We start from the raw sequence: 23,147 nt of genomic DNA on the forward strand, positions 1-23,147 counted from the left end.
TTAATTGGATGTTATCCACGAAAAAGTGAAAAGTATCTACAATCCTTACCAGAGGTTCAAGCTATAAATTGAAAAGAGTGTGTGTGTGGGGGGGGGAGGGGGTAATAATGACCCATGAGGGACATCAAATTTTTAGAGCCCGTTAGGGGCACTTCATTCTTCCAATAAAATGAGCAGTACCGATTGGTAGCTTTAGTCTGAGGAGCTCTAGTTCGTTTCATTCTTTCCGTAAATCTTTAAAATCTACTCTCTTTGCTAAACATTTTGAAAGATAATTCCCTTGAAATCTTATATTTTTCTTCAATTTCTATTTATCATTGTAAATTTTTTCTTTGTTTTTAACTGCTGTAAACCGAGTCGAGCTTTCTTTGAATGATGACTCGATATATAAAGTTAAGTTTTAGGGCTCCTTTTACGAAGCCACGTTAGCGGCTTTATCGCACGTGACTTTTTATCACACGCTAACCCTCGCGCTAGCCGAAAAACTACTGCCTGCTCAAGAGGAGGCGGTAGCGGCTATCGCAGCCAGCAGTTTAGCACACGCTATTACGCGCGTTAAACCGCTAGCGCGGCTTCGTAAAAGGAGCCCTTAGTTTAGTTTAGTTTAAGATGCAAACCATTTTAAGACTGTTTTGTACATTCTCTCCTCCTAAGTTCTTTCCCTGAGGGCGGTGGTGGAGAGGAAAATGGTGGAATTCCAAAAAGTGTGGGATAAACACAGAGGATCTCTAATTAGAAAACAAATGGTTTAAATTAACATAGTAACATAGAAAATGACAGCAGATAAAGATCTGAACTGTCCATCCAGTCTGCCCATTAGTTATACCCATTAAAAATACATGATTAAATTAACTTGTCTCTTCTTTGATATTTCTGGGTCATAGACTGTAAAGTCCACCTGGTATTGTCCTAGGTTCCAAACGCTGAAGTTGCAAGGGCTAGATTCACTAAGCCTACCGATCGTGTTTGCGATCTTGTACCGACCCGATTTTCTTCCGACCCAATTCACTAACCTTGTGGCCAATCAACCTCCGATCTGAGCATGCAAATGAGGGGAAATGGCATGCAAAGTAGGAAGGCAGCGATTCACTAAAGAGAAGAAGGAACACCGACTGGACTGGCCGATCCAAAAAGAAGCGATTGCTGAGGACCAGTCGCTCACGTCCCTGCCGACTTTCCTGCTCTCTGCTGCCCCGACTCTACAGTAGTTTCCAAAGCAAAATCCCAAACTGCCTGCACAGAAACAGTACTTCCCAGCTGCATACAATTTTTTTTTCACTCTGCTTCAACGCCAACTGTTTGACTCTCGTGCTTTCTGCTGGCCTTCCCTGCAGTGCGAGCCTGTGGTTTTATCCTGTGGTTTTAACCTGCACTACGGACACCAGAACCGGCAGAAAAAGGACAGTGAAGGAGGACAGGGAGAGCGAGCACTGCCGGAAGGACTCGGTCAGCTGAGCCAGCGGAAAGGGGAAAGGGCTCTGGTGGAGAGGACATGGAAAGGCAGAGGGGTGGCCAGTGAGACTCCCTTATGAGAGCCAAAGAAGTGGAGAGGGAGAGCAGCGGGTGCTGCCGCCACAACTCAGGCACCAGAGCCGGGAGGGACGAAAGGCAGAGGAACCGAGAGAGGCAAAGTGGTCATGGGTGGCGAGAGGGAAGTCAGAAGAGCAAGCGCATGCACAGACCATCTACAGACAAAGAAGATGGTCTGCGCATGATTCTGGGGCGTGCCTCTGAGCGAGTCAATTTGCATGCAGACTCGTCGTGAATCGGTCACCTGGCCACGGAGGGGGTGGGGAAGGAGTGTGGAGGTGGGGGGGCAGAGAAGAGAGGGGGCGCCTCCCACCCTTGCTACACCACTGTATGAGTGTCTCATACACATGCAATCCATTAGTAACATGGCAAAGAAATGAGCCGTTTGGTGCAATCCCTTAGTGAGGGTGAAGAATTTTGTATTTGGCAAAGACTGCTGATGGAGAATTAATGCCGCAGCCCTTGATAAAAGCTGGAGGCGAAACAGGGCTGCTGTTGGGCATTTTTGTGAATGCAAGATAAAGAATACAGCTGGACTTTGCTTTTTTTCAACTGTTATGATTGTGAGTTGTGAATGATATGGGATTGTGTCTATGAAAACTGTGCTTAAAGACACATTTTTTGCCATTTTATTGATGACTGCAATAGAGTGATATACTTAAAGTGGAGGATTTTTCACCAATCACCGGAGAAGCTGCTTTAAAAATATATATTCAGTCTCACGAAGTTGGAACTTGTTGGAGCAAGATATCTGAGGTCTCTTTTCTCCACCATTTGAAACTTGTGCAGTCTCTACTGATATAATTGCTAATGTGCTTAGCCTGTTTTCTGATTATATTCAGTATATATTGTCTAGGCTTTGTTAGTAAGATTATATAGTTTATTCCTCTTTATAATATGCACATATATGCCAATATGTCACCTAAGCACTATTCTTTTACATGTACAGTATATCTCCCATAGCAACAAGTTTGCAGGTGGGCATATACATGGGCAGCATCAGGGCATGAGGGTGCCAAGTTATGCCTGTATAATTTATATTAAACTATAAGTTACAAGTATATCTGCAGAATATAGGTTCACACACATAAACCAGCTCTTTAGCTGGGATAAGTACATATGCACATATATACCTAGTTATACTAGCATTCTATAGAAGAAAGTAAATGCACACTTTCCTTTATAGAATATGCACCAATCAGGTGCCCTCTAAGTGCCTATATATAGGCACACAGTTATAGAATTATCATAAGAACATAAAAATTGCCATACTGGGAGAGATCAAAGGTCCATCAAGCCCAGTTTCCTGTTTCCAACACTGGCCAACCCAGGTCCCAAGTACCTAGCTAGATCCCAAGTAGCAAAACAGATTTTATGCTGCTTATCCTAGGAATAAGCAATGGATTTCCCCAGGCCATCCCAATAATGACCTATGAACTTCTCTTTACGAAGGTATCCAAACCTGCTTGCCCTGAATCGGTAGCATGGAATGTTGCTACTCCAGGTACTAGTGACCTGGATAGGGCCCCATGAGGAGGGGTTATTGGGCTTGATGGACCATTGGTCTGACCCAGTAAGGCTATTCTTATGTTTCTTAAACCCTGCTAAGCTAACTGATTTCACCACATTCTCTGACAACGAATTCCAGAGTTTAATTACATGTTGTGTGAAGAAATATTTTCTCCAGTTTGTTTTAAATCTACTATTTAGTAGCTTCATCGCATGCCCCCTAATTTTAATATTTTTGGAAAGAGTAAGTAAATGATTCACATCTACCCTTTCCACTCCACTCATTATTTTATAGACCTCTATCATATCACCCATGAACCATCTCTTTGCGGATGATACCAAAATCTGCAATAGAGTAGACATGCTGGATGGTGTGAATAACATGAAGAAAGACCTGGCAAAGCCTGAAGAATGGTCTGAAATTTGGCAGCTAAAATTTAATGCTAAGAAATGCAAGGTCATGCATTTGGGCTGCAAAACCCAGAGAGAACGGTACAGTTTAAGGGGTGAAGAATTTATGTGCACGACGGAAGAACGGGACTTGGGTGTGATTGTATGTGATGATCTTAAGATGGCCAATCAGGTTGAAAAGGTGACGGCAAAAGCTAGAAAGATGCTTGGTTGCATAGGGAGAGGTATGGCCAGTAGGAAAAAGGCGGTATTGATGCCTCTGAAGACTCTGGTGATACCTCATTTAGAATATTGTGTACATTCTGGAGGCCACACCTTCAAAAAGATATTAGAAGGATGGAGTTGGTCCAGAGGAAGGCTACTAAAATGGTGTGTGGTCTTCGTAATAAGGCGTATGGGGACAGATTTAAAGATCTCAATCTGTATACTTTGGAGAAAAGGCAGGAGAGGGGAGATATGATAAAGTCGTTTAAATACCTACATAATATAAATGTGCATGAGTCAAGTCTCTTTCATTTGAAAGGAAACTCTGCAATGAGAGGGCATAGGATAAAGTTAAGAGGTGATAGGCTCCAAAGTAATCTGAAGAAATACTTTTATACGGAAAGGGTGGTAGATGTGTGGAACAGTCTCCCGGAAGAGGTGGTGGAAACAGAGACTGTGTCTGAATTCAAAAGGGCCTGGGATAGGCACGTGGGATCTCTCAGAGAGAGAAAGAGATAATGGTTACTGCAGATGGGCAGACTAGATGGGCCATTTGGCCTTTATCTGCCGTCATGTTTCTATGTTTCTTTTCCAAGCTAAAGAACCCTAGCCACTTTAGCCTTTCCTCATAGGGTGCATACCCCTTATGGGTATGCACCCTAATTTCTTAGTTTCTTTTTTGGATCTTTAACACCATCCTTTGTGTGTGTGTGTATTGCCCATGCAATGCATGCAGTTGCATATATTTTATATATATGATGGATTTTTGAACTAGAGCGAACAAAGTTGTATTTGTATAGTGAATATAGTAGCACCATGGGGGATTACCGAGTGGATGAGGTTGGTGTGACTGGATTGGCGAGATGTGTCAGCTGATTTTTTTAAGATAGAGGAAGAACGCTAGTGCCATTTGGTATTGAAGAATAAATGAAATGTCAAGTGCACCACAAGTTATTGTTTTTAAGTTACACATAAGCAGTTTATTGAAAAGAGTGCATAGTTTGTGCCTGAAGATGTATAATTGGGATATGGCCTTGATATCTGACTTCATTGCAGAAATCTCTGCCTTGATGCAGCTTGGCCAAACATGATCATATTGGGAAGGTACCTGAAGGCAAATCTCTGATCGAGTTTTATAAGATAAGGGCCACGTCTCTATTTATCATAAAAACTGGTGTTGGAGAAATCAAAAACTGAAAAAGTGAAAAATTATGTTGGTGAATTTTAAAAAACTGTAGTAAAATAATATTAATGGACCTATGAAGAATTGGGTAAATTCAACAAAAATATTATATTTCTGAATCTACTGTCTGATAGTCTGGCTGTTATTTAGAAGATATATGGGAAAGGATATAGTAAAGTTTGATAGTATGATTTCCGAATTAGTTATATACATTTTTCCAAACCGTGCAAATGCAAATGCTTTTTTCTATACTGCTTCAGCAGGACATATACGTATGCTGCCCTCATGATTTTTTGAACTTCCACCTCCCATTCAATTGGCAGCCACAGACATGCCGGTGTACATTTTTAATAAAAGCACATGAGGTGCGCCTGTAAGACATGTGCAGGAGATGCAATATTTTATACAACACGCACCTAAAATGCTCTCCCAAACTCCCTAGAGCAAACCTACACTAAGGGCTCCTTTTACTAAGTTGCGTTAGCGTTTTTAGCGCACGCATTTTAGCGCGCGCTAAACCCACGCTACACAGCTAGAACTAACGCACGCTATTCTGCGCATTAAACCCCTAATGCGGCTTAGTAAAAGGAGCCCTAAATCTGTGTATAAGTACATATGATTTTGCAATGATGCATAATTTTATGGATGGGGTACTTTCAGTGGCGTAGCGAGGTGCTTGGGGTGGTGGCACCCCCTCCCCCACCCTCATCTCCACCCCCACCTCCACACGCTCCTTCCCCGCCCCCTCCTGCCACGTGCACACCGCTTCTCTTCCCCCGTACCTCTGTAACGTTCCTTGCACGAGCAGCAACCGCTAAGCTGCTGTTGCACCAGCATCGGCTCTTCCTCTGACATCACTTCCTCAGTGCGGGCCCAGGAGGTGACATCAGAGGAAGAGCTGATGCTGGCGTGACTGCAGCTTGGGGGGTTGCTGCTCGCAACATTACAGAGGTATAGGGGAAGGGAAGTGGCGCACATGTGCAGCGGGGGGGGGGGGGCGGAGAGGAGGATGGGTTCCTGCGCTCTCACCAAGATGGTGCCCTGGCGGACCGCCCCACCCTCACCCCTTACTACACCACTGGTACTTTTGTGAGGCACTATAAATTCATATATTAGAATATATGTGCACAAATGACTTTATAAAATTACCCCTTAATATGCATATTGGGCACCTCCTTCCTTGTGTCAAAGCGAGCTATATGCAAGCAATGGGACCGCACTGGATGCAAGGGAGGTAGGAGCTGTAAAACTGAGCCCTGCCCATTGCCTTTTCTGTTTAGCTGTGACTTAATAGGTGGGATAGAAGCTCATGGGGGGGGGGGGCATTAGGGCGTATTTCTTTTTTAAGTTCAAAATTTATGATTGATTTTAGCATATAAAAGTACAATAAATGTTAACAAGGCAAGATACATACAAGCTGCATCAATGCAAGGAGTCACAAAATATTATTAATATAATATAATACAGCAAGCAGACCCATGCCTATTTAGAAGGAGGAGGGTATCAGCACAACACGCAGCCAGAAGTACATGTAGTATCCAAAACACAGAGAGAGACACCAGAGCCATACACCTAAAGGAATGTGTGGAGAGAGCCGGGAGACAACAGCTATGTTCATATGTAGACATCCATGTTCCAGGACATGAACTGAATGTCATTAGCCTGTACTGCAATAGAAGTTAACCGGACTCCCGCATTTCTGGCTTGGGACAGTCATGCTCCTTATACTCTTCCTTTGCAAGTTACAAGCATTTGGAAAGCATTGGGGAGAGGGTTGTAGAGCATGAGGGGAGCTGTCCCAAATGTTGTTTATAGTCCATTATCAGTTGTAAAAGAAATATTTTAGCAGCTTGACCATATTCATTTTTCAGGTGCCATGTGCACCTTTTTTGAGTTAGATATGAAATGGTACAGCTGAATTAAATATTGTTAAACTAGTAGATGGAATTCCTATTAACAGTGGCGTACCAAGGGGGAGGGGGCGGGGGGGCGATCTGCCCCGGGTGCAACCTGCCCCGGGTGCAGCCTTAGGGGGGGTGCACAGCCGGCCAGGTCCCCTTACCTTCGTGGCACTTTCCCCACCCCCCACCGCCCGACCGACCGACCAACCGACTGACAACAGGCCCGGTCCGACAAACCTCCCTGCCCTGTGGCCGCGAGTCTAAATTACCTTCTTACAGCAGCTGGGGTATTGAAGCTGCGTGTGGCTGCCGTAAAGGACATCTCTGACGCAACCAGAAGTTTTCGGCACATAAGTGTTTTGACTAGGTCTAAGTCAAAACGTATAAGTGCCAACTAGGCAATCTGCCTAAACCTTTGGTTATACCTGATGTACAGCTATGTCTAGGTTGGCCCACCTCCCATTCACCTCCCACCCTTTCCCCTCCTCTAAAAATGCCTCTTTTCGCTCTATGCGTTTAGAGGCAGGGGAGAGGCCTAAGCTGATTTTAAATATGTCTAAAACCAGCTTTGGTTATGGGTACTTAGACGATCAGGCTTTTTGATCGTCCAAGTACCCATTTAGGCCACTTTTTAGACTTTTTCATTATTATTATGAGCCCCATATTGTTTGGGATCTCAATCATGAATAAGAGTCCACTTAAAAAACATAAGAATCATCTTCTCCTTATTATGACTGGAGTTGCCTTACAAATGATTATGAGAAATTGGAAACAATGGGATCGATGAAATTTACCTTTCTGGTAGGAGACTCTTTGTTTGTACTATCGATATGAGAAAATATTAGCAGAGGAACTATGTGATTCCAGGAAATTTAAGGAGATATGGGGACCATTGGAAAATTACATAAAAGATCTTTAAATAAGGTTTATATGATCCTGTCAACTTTCAAATTCCGAAAGCACGTCTAGAGTAAGAATGAGAGGGTGGAGTTGGGAGAGAGGGTGGAGTTGGGAGGGAGGGTGGAGCTGGGAGAGAGGGTGGGTGGGAGGAAAGGGACTTATTGTTTCATAGGTAGAACTGAAATGCTTTTATGGATTTTATTGTATTACATTTTATGCATTTTCTTAATGACGTTATAAAACTAATAAAGAGTTAAAACCGGAAAGAATCCTGCTAATCATTTGAATGACTTTACAGAAAGACTAAGGTCCCAATGTTCTAAACTTACCGTTACAAAGATGAGCGATGCTGCAAAAACTTCACATGCAAATGAGCTCTATGGAGGTCCGTGATAATTCCATCTGATCAATCGTTGAAGAAAGTGACTGGCATATGCATAGAATAGTCCATGAAAAGTGGCATATACACAGGAATGGTGGGGTAGTAAGGGGGTGGGGGGAAGTCCACCCCAGCCACCATCTTGGCGAGGGCACAGTACCCATCCTCCTCTCAGTCCCCTGCTCCGCGCATGCAAGTTGCTTCCCTTCCCCCGTACTTCTATAATGTTCCTGGTGCAAACAGCGACCCCCAACCTGCTGTCACGCCAGCGTCAGCTCTTCCTCTGATGTCACTTCCTGGACACACGCCTAGGAAGTGATGTCAGATGAAGAGCTGACGCTGGCGTGACAGCAGGTTGGGGGTCGCTGTTCGCACCAGGAACATTACAGAAGTATGGGGGAAGGGAAGCAACTTGCATGCGCGGAGCAGGGAATGAGTGTGTGGAGATGGGGGGGTTGAGAAGAGGGTGGGGGAGAGTTTCCACTGCCCAAGGCACTTCTCACCCTCACTATGCCACTGCACATGCACCAGGAAATTCTACACCATAGGCACATATGAGCATCACTCATAGGCGTGCCTTATTATAGTGCATCAGTGGTGCACATCACAAATGTCTGTCAATGCCATAGGTCAGTGTATCACAAACTGTGTGCTGCAGCACACTAGTGTGCCTTCTGAAAGATAGGCACATCCTGTAAGCAATCTCCCAACGCCGGCACCTCTTCTCTCTGCTGGCCCTTCTCTCCAGCTCTTCTCCTTTCTCGCCGGCTCTTCGCTCCTCTCAGTGCAAGGCCCGTTTGAAGGGTCTTTGAGCATGCACTGACGGCGGCACGCTGACACCCGACGCCAGTGCACTTCCGGGTGTCTCGAACCGGGGACACTAGGTTTAGTGTGCCCCGGCTTAAAAAGGTTTGCGAGACCCTGGCATAGGTGGAGGGGATGGAGAGCAACCAGCAAACCATGCAATTGGCAGCCCCAGACCAATTGGTGTATACTTTTAATGGACACGCATGAGACGCACCTTTAAGACGTGCCTCTACAGATCAGATCCCTGGAAGGACGCCTGAACTTTAGGGAAGCAATAAAACATACCTGATCACCTAACTCCCCTGCCTACATCCAGTGGATTACAAAAGGAATATATATCGGTACGAGATCCTCAGTATATGTCACATTAGGATTTTTTTTTTAAAACTTGTATTGAGAAATCTTGCACTGTAACTATGGCAAATTATAACCCGTTAACTATATATCAGGGGTGCCCAATACATCGATTGCAATTGACCGGTAGATCGGAGAGGCAACGCGAGTCGATCGCAAAGCCCTTCTCGGGCTCCGTGATAGACTCGTGTTGCCGTCCTGATCTACCAGGCCAATCAGCCTTCCTCTCCCCGACGTCCCCCACCACCCTCCCTGCAGAAGTGTCGGACTGACCAGCATTCCGCTCCCTGAAGTCAATTCTGATGTTGGAGAGGAAGTTCTGGGCCAGCCAATCGCTGCCTGGCTGATCCAGAACTCTTCTCCGACGTCAGAATTGACATTGGGGAGCGTAATGCTGGTCAGCGTGCCACTTCTACAGGGAGAGCTTGGGGCGGTGGTGGCTTGGGGGCCTGTTCCCTGATTGCGGCGGCGGCAAACCTAGTGGCTTGAGGGCCTGTTCCCCGATGGCGGAGGCAGCAAACCTATTGGCTTGGGGGAGGGCAGGGAGAAAGAAAAAAAGGGGGCAGGCAGGGAGTTAGAAAGAAGGTGGGGGCAAGGAGACAAAGAAAGAAGGGAAAGAGAAAGAGAAAGAAAGGGGGAACAGGGAGTCAGAAAGAAAGGGGGCAGGTAGAAAGAAAGAAAAAGTTGGGGGAGGGAATGAGGTCTGGATGAGAGGAAGCATACAGGATGCTGAAAGAAGGGATGAAATATTGGATGCACAGTCAGAAGAAGAAAGTGCAACCAGAGACTCCATGAAATCACCAGACAACTAAAGTAGGAAAAATTATTTTATTTTCAATTTAGTGTTCAAAATGTATCTGTTTTGAGAATTTATATCTGCTGTCTATATTTTGCACTATGGCTCCCTTTTACTAAATCACGATAGCAGTTTATAGCGCAGTGAGCCTATGAGCTTCGAGAGCAGCGCGGGGCATTCAGCGCAGCTCCCTGTGCTAAAAACTGCTATCGCGTTTTAGTAAAATGGGAGGGGGAATATTTGTCTATTTTTGTATGGTTGTTACTGAGGTGACATTGCATAGAGTCATCTGCCTTGACCTCTTTGAAAAAAACTCTGGAATATAAATGATAATTAACATTTTCTCTGCGTATAGTGTGCTTTGTGTGTTTTAAAAATTTTATTGTTGGTAGATCATTTTGACTTGGTCATTTTAGAAGTAGCTCGCAAGCCCAAAAAGTGTGAGCACCCTTGCTGTATATTATGTATATTAACCTGTAACCCATTCTGAGCTCACTGGGGAGAACGGGATCAAAAACTAATTAAATAAATAAATGTGCATGAAATGCGCTTTTAACACACACGTGTATGGCACCGCCCATCAAGTAAAATCAACTTCCATCACTCATGCAATTTGCACCCTAGAACTGCTGTTGTATACTTTTGATGTACGCACATGAGGCGTGCCTTTAACACATGCACCCGAGACAAACTTTATAGCACACTACCAGCACCTCCAGACCTGCTGATAGTTTTCAAGTTAAAGATCAGCGCTTCATTTCATTCATCACCAGGCAATGCCTGGGTATCATCCAGTGCTCATTATAATATTAATGACCTTGTTGTACTATATTTGCATAATGTTATCAGAGGATGCTACGAAGCACGGAAAAAACCATGCAAAGCCATTATGTGCACCGGGAGCTAAACTACTTTGGCACTAAACCAGTTAAGAACATAAGAACATAAGAAGTGCCTCTGCTGGGTCAGACCAGAGGTCCATCGTGCCCAGCAGTCCGCTCGCGCGGCAGTCCAACAGGTCCAGGACCTGTGTAGTATTCTATCTATACCCCTCTATCCCCTTTTCCTTCAGAAAATTGTCCAATCCCTTCTTAAACCCTAATACCGTACTCTGTCCTATCACGCCCTCTGGAAGCGCATTCCAGGTGTCCACCACCCGTTGGATGAAGAAAAACTTCCTAGCATTGGTTTTGAATCTGTCCCCTTTCAACTTTTCCGAATGCCCTCTCGTTCTTGTAGTTTTCGAAAGTTTGAAGAATCTGTCCCTCTCTACTTTCTCTATGCCCGTCATGATCTTGTAAGTCTCTATCATATCTCCTCTAATTCTTCTCTTCTCCAGGGAAAAGAGCCCCAGTTTCTCCAGCCTCTCAGTGTATGAAAGGTTCTCCATACCCTTTATCAAGCGTGTCACTCTCCTCTGAACCCTCTCGAGTATCGCCATATCCTTCTTAAGGTACAGCGACAGTATTGCAGACGCACCATCGCCCAATACAATGGCAGGATAACTTCTTTCATTCTGGTTGTAATACCCTTCTTGATTATACCTAGCATTCTATTCGCTCTCTTAGCGGCCACTGCGCACTGTGCGGTCGGCTTCATTGTTTTGCCCACAATTACCTCCAAGTCCCTTTCTTGGGTACTCTCACTCAATAACATCCCTCCCATTGTATATCTGTACCTCGGGTTTCTGCTTCCTACATGCAATACTTTACATTTCTCTACATTGAACTTCATCTGCCATCTCGTCGCCCACTCCCCTAGTTTGTTCAGGTCCCTTTGTAATTCTTCGCAGTTCTCTTTAGTCCGAGCACCACTAAATAGTTTGGTGTCATCTGCAAATTTTATTATTTCGCACTTCGTCCCTGTTTCTATATCATTTATAAATATATTGAATAGCAGCTGGTTTAGCATCTATCGTTAAAGGCACAGCATCGGCTCTTCCTCTGAAGTCACATCCTAGGCACAGGTCCAGAAAGTGGCATCAGAGGAAGAGCCGATGCTGGTGCGAGCAGCAGGTTGGGGGTTCCTGCTCGAGCCCAGAACATTAAACAGGTACGGGGAAAGGGAAGGGCGTGCATCCACACGGTAGTGGGGAGGCAGAGAAGGAGCAGGGGCAGTCCATCTCTTCACCATCACCCCCCTCTTTACTACGCTACTGCAGGCAAATAGTGATTTTAGAGAGCTGCTATTTGTGTGTGCAGATCCCCTGGATGTCTAGCCTTCTCAGAGGCATGATGGGGGGCATGGTTTGGATGGCACCCAAAAGTAGACATATATAACCCATTTCACAATGGAAGCACCTTTCTACACTTCTCCCTCCAAATTTGCGGTTTTAGAACTCGTAAATTCGGTTATTCACAATTTTTTGCCTCCTAATTTTTAAAGGCTGCCTCGGATCCATCCCTGAGTCCCGGACCTCCCCAGACCTTACCTGCTGGTCTAGCAGTGATGCGGGGCAGGAGCAATCTTCCTACGCTCTTGCCCCGTGCAGAGCCATTAACAAAAAAGGCTGCCACATAAGGTCTGGGGAGGTCCGTGACACAGGAGAGAGGCAGGAGGGAGGCGGGGGTGGGTCAGAGTTGGCCATGAAAGTTATTCACGATTTTCCATATTTGAGGGCTGGCTCAGCCCCTAACCCTCGTGAATTTGGAGGAAGAAGCATATTTTAAACTAGTGTTTAAGCCCGTTACATTAACGGGTGCTAGAATATATGCCTGTCTGTCTTTCTTTATTTATGTCTTTCTCTCTGCTCCTGTCTCTTTCTTCCTTTCTTTCTGTCTCTCTCCCTCCTGCTATTTTTCTCTCTCTCTCCCTGGCACCCTTTGTCTGTCTGTCTTTCTTTCTGTCTGTCTCTCTGGTCCCCTGTCTGTCTTTATTTCTGTCTGTCTCGCTCCCTGGCCTCCTTTGTCTGTCTATATTTCTTTCTGTCTCTCTCCCCCCCCCTGACTTTCCTTTCCAAAAGCAGCAGTAGTATTTCCCTTCCCCTCCAGGTCCCTGTGAAGTAGTGGCAGCAATTTCCCCCACCCCCCATTCCCTTCTCCCCCCCCCCACTTTCCTTTGCAGAAGCAGCAGTGATATTTCCCTTCCCTCCAGATCCCTGTGAAGTAGTAGCAGCATTTCCCCCACCCCCATTCCCTTCTCTCCCCCCCCCCCACACTTTCCTTTGCAGAAGCAGCAGCGGTATTTCCCTTCCCCTCCAGGTCCCTGCTGAAGCAGTAGCAGCATTTTCCTCCACCCCCCATTCTCTTCTCTCCCTCCCCCCACTTTCCTTTGCAGAAGCAGCAGTGATATTTCCCTTCCCCTCCAGATCCCTGTGAAGTAGTAGCAGCATTTTCCCTCACCCCCCATTCCCTTCTCCCCCCCCCCCCCCCCCCACTTTCCTTTGCAGAAGCAGCAGCGGTAGCAGCTCCCTGCTGAAGCAGTAGCAGCATTTTCCCCCACCCCCCATTCCCTTCTCTTACCGTGAGCTGTCCTGCTCCGTTCGGCCCCTCCCCCTTCCCTTCCCGTGCGCTGGCCTGCAAGTTTCAAAGTACCGGTGGCTCTCTCACGATCCCCGTAGTGGCTGATCCTCCTGTAAAGAGCAGCCTGCGATGGTGTCCAGCTTTAGCAAACCTCGCAGGCCGCTCTCCAACTCGGTAGCATGTTCCCTCTGACGCGATCCCTTGCGTCAGAGGGAACGTGCTACTGAGGGTGGAGAGCGGCCTGCGAGGTTCGCTAAAGCCGAACACCATCGCAGGCTGCTCTTTACAGGAGGATCAGCAGCAGCAGTGGCGGTGGCAGCGGCGAGTTAGGGCGGGAGGTGTGTTCCCTGCTGAGGACGCGGGCAGGAAGAGAGCTTGCCTGGCTTCCATGGTGAGTGAGGGCGGGAGGAGGGGAGTGGCCAAAATGTTCCCTGCTGCCGAATTGGCGGCCACGGATCAGAAATCACAGCGGCAGGGATCACGAAATTTCAAGAGTGCATGCACGCTCTAGGGTTTTATTATATAGGATAATTTCCGCATTTACTTTTGCATCTGCCCAGAGCAAGTGCAAACAAATGGCAAAGGTAGCCCCTTGTACACAAATACCAAATGATGAATGCTTTTTGAGGGCTGTTAGTGACATGAAGGTTTCTTAGAAGGCTATTGGTGGGATGGTTAGTCATTGTCCTGGGATATGAACTCGGGTCATAGATGCAGTAAGCAAGTGGCCTACCAATTGCCCCACAAAAGTCCATAAAAGTGCAGGTGCAAAAGAGCTTTGACCCCCATTTCATCTCCCGATACTGCAATGCCCCACCCCCAATAGCAAGGTACACTCTGTAATCCCCTCCCCCAAACATCAAAGAATCCTCCACCTCCATCTCCCCCAGAAGAAACAAATAATGCCCCACCCCATCCTTGATCTAGCAGCTACATTTACTTATGGTTTCCCTAGGAGCTAATGGTAGGGTCAGGAGTAATGCCTGGTTGCTCCTACCCTCTGGGCTCTAGGGCTCAGACTGATCTTGCTGAACCACTACTGCTAGGGTTCAAGATGTACAGAAGGGGAATTCTGGTCATAGCATGGAATTCCCCCAGGAATAACTTTAGACTACTAGAGTGTGAACCTACTTGGGCAGGGAAATAACCCATGCACCTGAATGTAACTCACCTTGTGCTCAGATTTGGAAAAGGCTACTAAAAATTCATGTAGATATAATATAGGATATTTTGGTAGTACTTAGTTAACATGATATATGGTCCATATGATGACAAGTGCATGTTTTAAGTCCACACATGACTAGAATAGTGCAGAATGGAGTCCCTTTAATCATTTACATTGGGTATAATGGGGCTATCCTTTGTTTATCGAGATCTTCAGGTAAGGTCAAGCAGAGTTCAGCAGCAGACTCCTTTCATGTCACTTTTCAGAGCAAACTCTGCAGGTTACTACTTGGAAAAACCGGGGATTATTGTTGTTTTCAAAATGCTTCACACTGAATATTGTGAAACGTGCTTGCCCGAGGCAAAAGATTGTATTCCCGCCAATATCTCTGAAACCAAGACATACTCTTGCCTCAACTGCTCCCTTCACTGATTTCCATATTTGCACCGCTAACAAGTAATATACAGGGTGAAGCAAACCTGGGGTATAGGTGAAGAGGGAATGTGAAAACGCAAAAACTTATACAACTATTAGTAACGTTAGAAATAAAAATAAATGCATAAACATAAAACAAAACAAAAAAAGTCAATGAAAATTTCTTCAGCATTCCATGTTGGAAATTGTGTCTGAATTATCTCTCTTTTGCTGTTTCTTATCGAAAAGACAGAGGACTGTATGTCCAAAACGGATTGCCTCGATTTGTAATGTTCTTTCTAAATGAAACTTTTGTCTGAAAGAAAAAAAAAACCCTGCAGTTTTTCAGGGGATGTAGGTCAAATGAACCCTCCTGGACAACCTTTGGTTTGGTGTTGCACCTCTTCAGGATTCATTGATGTAGAAGAGCCCTAAAATGCTCCTAAGGCCTAAGAAAATCTTTAGTGCCTACTGACTAGATTTTAAAGGGAACCCACGCCTCCTCCATTTGATTTCTTGCATACAACGTGTGTTTACGATATTAACTTGCTTCCTTATTCTCTGTCCAACTGAAATTTGCATTTAAATAATGCACTATAAACATTTCCCTAGCATATGGAAGGCTTGGCGAGTATCGTCGTCGGTGCATTGTATGAGTGAAATGCTTTCCAACCACAATAGGGTCACTACAAAAAAATCTATTTTGTGTACAGCATTTTTCTATATTATCAAGGGGGAATCCGCCAAAATCAGGCAAATGAACTAAATGGAAGTCTGGTGGAATTTCCACGGATGGTTTCGTAAATTTTCTTTTAATGCAGGGATTTTGCCTGGGTACCCAGCTGCTAGAAAAATTACTAGAAACTTGGTCAAAAGGTAAAATCAGAGGACTGAGGAAGTCGGCGAATCCTGAATAATGCTTCTAAATTCCTTATATTACAGGGTAATGAGATGCAATGGGCACTAAACTGTTAACAGCCGTTGATTAGTGCTAATCTTGTTTCTTAATCACAGTCGTGGCTCTGATATTGTTGTTTTGTGAAATATGTTAAATTATACAAAATTATAGCTAGCCAATAAAAAGAAAAAAATGACAGATGTGCCTCAGTCTCCAGTAACACATAAAATCTGATGTCCAAATACCCACTAAAGAGCTTTCAGTGCTTTTGCTTATTCCAAATGATTGCCTTAAACAAACAAACAACAAAAACACAATACTGGGCGGATTGAAAAGTTTGGTTAAAAAAAAAAAAAGCAAGTTAAATAAGTCTTCAAGAAGAGCTATTTTTCGTAAGCTATTTTTTCTACGATAAGAAAAAAACTCAGACTACGTTGTTTAACTTGCTTTTTTACCAAACTTTTCAAACCACCCTCCTATGTGTAATAAAACCAGAAAGAAACGCAGCAGTTACAAGCATCTAGTTTTGTAAGACCCTATAATGTCCTATGAACTATGGAAAACTTATTCAGTATAAAAAGAGCCACAGTTCCCAACTGCATCCTGTTTAGTAATAACCCAGATAAAATTGTACTAAAAAGGAATAAAGAAAATATCTTTTTTTTTTTTTTTTTTTTAGGGAGCTGCTGTACTGTTAAATTAGTTAATTCCTACACAGTTAAACTTCTCAAATGCTCTTTGTCTGTTTTAAGATGTTCATAATTTTTCAGACGTCCTAATTTTGGACGTCTCCAATATTATTACTGCCACGCCCCGTTTCTCAAACTGAAATGTCAGTTTTACAAGTCCATATTCTGGTCGCTCAAAAAAGTAGTTACTACATAGAAATAATACTCACAAGTTCGGGTCGCTTGCCTCTTTCCAAAAATAATGCCTTTGTACTACACTGAAGCCAATTACTAATCCTTTTGTTTGGTGTTAATAAATTGTGAATCGTAGAAGATATAATTTTTTCTGCCCAGAGATGTCTGTGCTGCCGTTCCTAGTCTTGAGTAGCAAAAGGAGTGTGGGCCACAAGAAATTTTTACTTACTTAGAAGCAACATGAAAAACAACACAAAAACACTAACTAAATTGTCCAGTCTTTTCAATGATCTAAAAAAAAAAAAAATTCCGTGTTGAATCTGTCAAGTAAATAATAAGAGAGCCAACCATAAATCATCGAGGGCATGCTTTTTCATATCTACTGGTTGGAAGGGTACAGAGATTGGAGTGTTTAAATGAGGGGGAGGGGGAGTAGTAAACTGGGGAGGCAATAAACTTTGGTTTTCGGAACCGCACAGCTTTGTGCGAGTATTGGTTTAATATACAGCGCTGGTATAACAACTTCTGCTGAAATATAGGATTAAGAATATGTCTAAAGAAAGGCGCTACATCGGAATAGTGTGAACCGCCTTTGCCTGCAATCGACGAAAACAGAATTACAGCTTGTAAAATAGGTCTCCATCAGTCTCCCAGGAGACAGATCTACTTGGGTGTTCCAGGCCTTCTTAGCCCCAACAATTAGTCTTACTCCAAATTTAATAATTCAAAAAACCAAGCCCTCGACGCTGTCTAAAACTGGGACATTAAAAGTGCTCTTAATTAGTTTCTGAATAAATGAAAACGAAACAAAAGATAAAATACGGTAATTATAGTGGATTTCTCCTTTAAAGCCATCAACCTTTTCTCAAAGTTAGCAGTTAGTTGGCGTGAGGGTCCTGTAACTTAACATCATTCTTAAAACTTAGAAGTGTGACTTTCTACCCAAACTGATGAAAATGTTCCTTGTTCTTTGCTGTTTGATGTCTTTTCACTTCCATTTTTACTAGCCCAAAGATTTTAGTTAGGTTAATTTTTTTTCTATAAACTTATGTTTGTTATTTGGATGAACAGATTTAAAAACCGAACCATCTGACTTCATATTAGTTTTCCTGCATTTTTTTCTATAGTATAGCATTTTTTTCCCTCTAATAACCAATTTTTTGAAGGTTTTAGAATTAATAGTTTTGATTACTGAAGGCCGATCTCTGAAATGCAGTTATTCTGAGATGTGCCTATTTTAATCTTTCAGTCAAGCGTTCATTTCCCTTAAAACAATATTCACGTTTCATCTAGGAGAAAATTCCTAAATGACTTGAGAACTTGATCAAAATGAAAGACATTGATATACAGTCAAACAGGGTCAAACCTATCTGGCATCATTTCAGCCAAAGTGAAAAGGCAAGTCTCTGATCTTGTTTGCCGGAATATGCAAAACTGGTGACTGGAAAGAAATGTAATTAAATCAAGTTACAAAGTGAAAAAAGGATCAACAAGGCGCGGTATAGACCATTGCTGGTCCAGTTGCCATAACAACTCTAAAGCGTTCGCCTGTGATGTACTAGAGTCTTAACCGAAGGCATTTCGGGCTCTGCTGACATTTTAAACCTTTTTGTGAGCGATCCGTCTGATTTCTAGAATAAGAAGTGCCTTCTCGCCTTTGATTGATCATAGTAACCTTGCACATTGCAATCCAGTTTTCGGAATAGGGGAGGTGAAGTCAATTCTTCACTTTTAAAGGCGAGAGCTGCAAATTATCTCTATGCCCAAATCCTCTGTGAATTAGCTGAATCAAAATGTATTCTGCTTTTGAAGGTATTTACTTTGTTCGTCTGGTTAGCCGAAACCATTCTGTTGTAGTTCTCTTTTTAAAGGATAATCAATGCAAACCCTGTCAAAAGGTACAAAGGACGCTTTGATACGGGCTGGTTTAAGGTAACTGAGATTAATAACAGCGAGTACTGTATGCTCACCATGTATAGGATTCATAGTGCAAAACACCAGGAAAAAACCCCACAAAACTTTCTAAAACTCATATGGAACTCCGATTTGTGTGGGAAGCTTAAGTGTGCACTATTTGCTCTTTACCATTACAACCCTTTCCAATTTGGTTTATTATTCGTATAAAATCGAGGATGGAAAGAAAATTCAGGCTCCGAAGATCAGAGGTTTAAATTGGTCATTTTAAAGATAATCTCTTAAATGCAACAGTCTTTCTTTCAAAAGTGCCATCGCGTTAAGCAACTGGCCACTCTGGACCAGAGATATCAAAAGGCCATTCCCATTTAATTCAGCAGTGGAGTGGTCTTGACTGAGGTTATTCCCCCATCAAAGAATCTGAAATGAAGTACGTGGGCATACACTCATTTAAGGACACGTAATTGACAAATCCGAAGGCCCGACATTACCAGCAAAATAGGAGGGTATTAATTATTTAAAAACGATTAGCCTTTCTGTGTGTCCTGCACTGATTTCATCTTGTTCTGGAAATATAATTTATCACATCAGTCAGACAGGCTGGGTCAGAGGATTTCCTGCCCAACTAAATCATTTTAGGCACAAGAAAAATAAGATTCAAGGCGAAAAACATCAACCGTAATATCAGAAGCAGATAAGTACCCTCCCGCCCATAAAAAAAAAGAAAGAAAACAAAAAATAGTTCAGAAACCTATCCCTGAAATCAGTTGTAAGACTTTTGTTTGCCAATAATGAAATTGCTTTGTCAAAAGTGTAACACAAAATTAATTTATACATTTCACTTGAGATCAATCCCTTTTATTAAACATCGTGAATGTCTCTTATTTATATAATGAAGTTTAGGGTTGAAAAGTATATGCCCAAATTAATTCATAGTTCGTTGTTTTACCTTGAGCGAAAGATATCAGTAGTTAACGTATACATTGTTGGATGGTAGATGATAAAATGCATCCACCCTTGTTCTACCGCAAAAGGTCTAAATACTAGGATGAGTATTTTTTCATGACATTTAATCCTGGATTTCCAGAACACCAAAGTTTACACTAGGCTGCTGAGTCTGCAGCTTATGTTATTTTTTCATCGATTGTTGAATTTAGTATCTATGAAGGGCATTTCTTAACTAAAGGCAAGTATACAGGGGCCGCTGAAAAGTTCTCAGCCCAACCAAGAAGAGAATGATGTGGAGTCATGAAACTTGCAAGTTATTCCACACTTTTCTTGACACTTTTCGTTTCAGTGCTAGGAAATGAAACGAAAAGTGTCAAGAAAAGTGTGGCATAACTTGCAAGTTTCATGACTCCACATCATTCTCTTCTTGGTTGGGCTGAGAACTTTTCAGCGGCCCCTCATAATCAAATTGTAGAATGATAGTGTACCTTCAGTGGAATTTAAGCTTCTATAGGATTTTAGAAAACTATTCTTTCTCACCTATAGACGAAATTCCAGACTTTTGCAGGCAGGTTAATTTATAGGTTCACACGTTGTGCGCCTCCCACCCAATTTGTTAAAAGAAAATAGTGAGATATTGCCTACAGAGAATGAATGTTTAGAATTACTGAATCGAGTTTTGGAGTCTTACCATGATATGCAGTTCAACATCTGCACCATACTGATAAAATTATGCATTTTAATAAGCAATTAATAACGTACAAGAGGGACAGGGTGGTTAAATCTAAGACACCAGGGTTTCTTGTGTTATAATGTCTATTGCTATCTTAATTGGTCATTGAAAAGTGCCCTCATTTAAAAAAAAAAAAAGTCTTTGAAAAGCTGCAATTTTGTAGGCTGTTAAAAATACCTAGTAAATTTAATTGTTGATGTGCTAGTGTTAATTATTTTAACGGCTTCTGTTGGAATTTTCCTCCCACCCTTCTCGGTAGAAGGTTTATTGGGTCATATAAGAAAACCCGAATTGAAAACAAAAATTATTTATTTGTGCCTTTTTTAAGTTAAATGTGTTACTTTTCAGCGGGTGCATTTGTGAAAATATTTGCTGTCTGCAGAATTGAATAGAAAGTGATAGGAATCCCTACCTGATGCCTTTCTCTCTGCAGCAGATTTGAAGGCGACGACAGTCCAGCGTAGGAGTGGTATGGACTGCGCGTACCGGAGGCATCTCTGAATTTGAGTTCCAACTGTGCGACTGTTGACTTTAGCACAAAGCAGGATTTCACTACCCCGCTAGTTAAAAAGAAATGAATATTATACCAAGATATCGATCAGGGTGATAAAAATCCAGTTACGCATAGTGATTGTTTAAAAAAAAAAAAAATCCAACTATAATATCTGTGTAAATTTGCTAAAAGTGTGACGTGGTGTTGAAAGTTTACCCTCCTGGAATCTGAATCTAGATTTTTTTTTTTTGTTTGTTTACTGACTTTGTTTATTCACAGAGCATGGTTGCTTAAACTAGCATGCGAGAAGCCCTTTCAGACTGAATGTAGTAAAGTGGGGTCATGTTTCCCCCCCTCATGTACAACCCACAAACCGTAGGATCCAGACAGGTAGAAAGAAAAAAAAAAAATGCAACTAAAAGAAAGCCAGGAAGAGAAAGAAAGAGCTGTGAATGAACAGGGAGGGAGAGATTGGTGACTAACAGGCGTCAAAATGGCATCCCTTTTTATGTATTCGGACAAAACTACATCTTATCTGTTGGAATCAGCGGAGTGGAGACGCTAAGTAGTTTAAAACTAGCGTTTAACAATGGGCAAGTGATATGGGACATAACAAGTTAGAGCATCACATTCACCCGCTATTGTTCCCAAATCAGCCCCATTTCTCTCCTCTATTCTCCTTCCCCACAGGAGACTTTTATGTGATAATGAAACACATTTTATGCTTAGTTCCCAACGTGTGTGTCCTCGCAGTACAGAGACAGGACAGATTTCTGGCTGGATTCTGGTGCCCACACCTCCTCTAGATTCGGAACAATTGCGGAATTTAAGTAGGATTTGAAAGTTATTCTCTGACAACACTCTTAACTGCGTGGGAAAACAACAAGTTGATGGAAAGGGAGACACGGCCAGGCTTCGATTTATACTCAGTTTTAAAATAATAATAATTTCAGCTAACAGGTTTCGCTGTCTCTGAGGCTGAAGATCCCTCATCGTCTTTAAAGGGCACCGGTGCTAGGCTCAAAAGAGTAATTTTTTGTTTTGTTTGTTGTTTTTAAATAAATCTATTTGTACATTTCAATGCTTGTCATATTTACAATTTACAATGAAATTACTGTTTACCTCTTAGATCATCAATTTACATGAACTATGAGATTTTTAATTCCCTTACAGAATTGCAGAAAGGATATGGTGTTTTTTTTTATCACATTCATTCAAACAGGGCAGTTTTAAAACATAAAATATGATCAGTAGGTAACCAGTAAAGTACTATATCATCATATATATTTATATTTAGCAAGTATGCTTTTAGAATTACTGAATTTGTCTTTACAATATTCGACCATATAGAGAGCCCCGTTACTTTTGTGCATGATTCTTAGTAAATTTGAAGAAATTAAACTTTAAACGGGTTGCGATTTTTAGTTGAATGCAGTAACAGATAGGGATTAAAATATCTCAGTAAAAGAGTGTGTGGGGTAACCACTGTCCATAATTTCACTCAGAAACCTGCGTGTCTTATCATTGAGAAACATAAAATATTTTCTGTAGGTAGGTCTAAGCCAGCGGTCTCAAACTCAAACCCTTTGCAGGGCCACATTTGGGATTTGTAGGTACTTGGAGGGCCTCAGAAAAAATAGTTAATGTCTTATTAAAGAAATGACAATTTTGCATGAGGTAAAACTCTTTATAGTTTATAAATCTTTCCTTCTGGCTAAGTCTTAATAATAATATTGTCATTTATAGCTAAAGAGACATATGATCAAGAAACTGGTTTATTTTACTTTTGTGATTATGATAAACATACCGAGGGCCTTGAAATAGTACCTGGCGGGCCGCAAGTTTGAGACCACTGGTCTAAGCAGATAGAGAAGCTGAAGCTACAGCTGTTACTTATTCCTATGCTTTAAAAGCGAATTTGAAGGGGGAAAAAAGTGTACTTTATTTTGACATGTAAAGGAAACATCCTTAATTAAAGCCTGCAGTGTTTATTGGCTAAATGATCCATGCCCTGAGCCCTGGGTTTGTAGTGAATCACCCCTGTGTGTCTGATTATAGCCTAGTGTCTGCAATAAGTTCCTCGAGTTCAGGTTCCTCTCTCCCTTTTTAGCCGCAGTAAAACCTTCCAAGGCTTCTGTAATCGAGCCACCCTCCGTGTCCAAACATGGGGAGAGGGAAAGCAGACAGAGCTACCTCTCACCTGGCGCCACCGAAGGTCGTGTTTGATTCAGCAGACCTCTGGTATATTATCAGTTGTTGTCTTCGGTAATACAGGTAAGACCTA

General features: G+C 42.7%; 1 protein-coding gene across 8 annotated transcripts in view; it reads right to left on the reverse strand.

Annotated features, from left to right (window-relative positions):
- FOXA2 (forkhead box A2) overlaps window positions 1-23,147 on the reverse strand; it is a 95,589-nt gene that overhangs the window by 69,385 nt on the left and 3,057 nt on the right. For 3 of the 8 annotated variants that reach the window (XR_004538876.1, XR_004538875.1, XR_004538874.1), the window contains exon 3: window positions 20,783-20,930. The exons of the other annotated variants lie outside the window; for them this stretch is intronic. The gene's annotated coding sequence lies outside the window, so the exon portion shown is untranslated. The remainder of the gene's footprint in view (window positions 1-20,782; window positions 20,931-23,147) is intronic. 8 annotated transcript variants of the gene reach the window in all.

This window comes from Geotrypetes seraphini, chromosome 3 (assembly GCF_902459505.1).
Source record: "Geotrypetes seraphini chromosome 3, aGeoSer1.1, whole genome shotgun sequence".
Taxonomy (NCBI): Eukaryota; Metazoa; Chordata; class Amphibia; order Gymnophiona; family Dermophiidae; genus Geotrypetes; species Geotrypetes seraphini.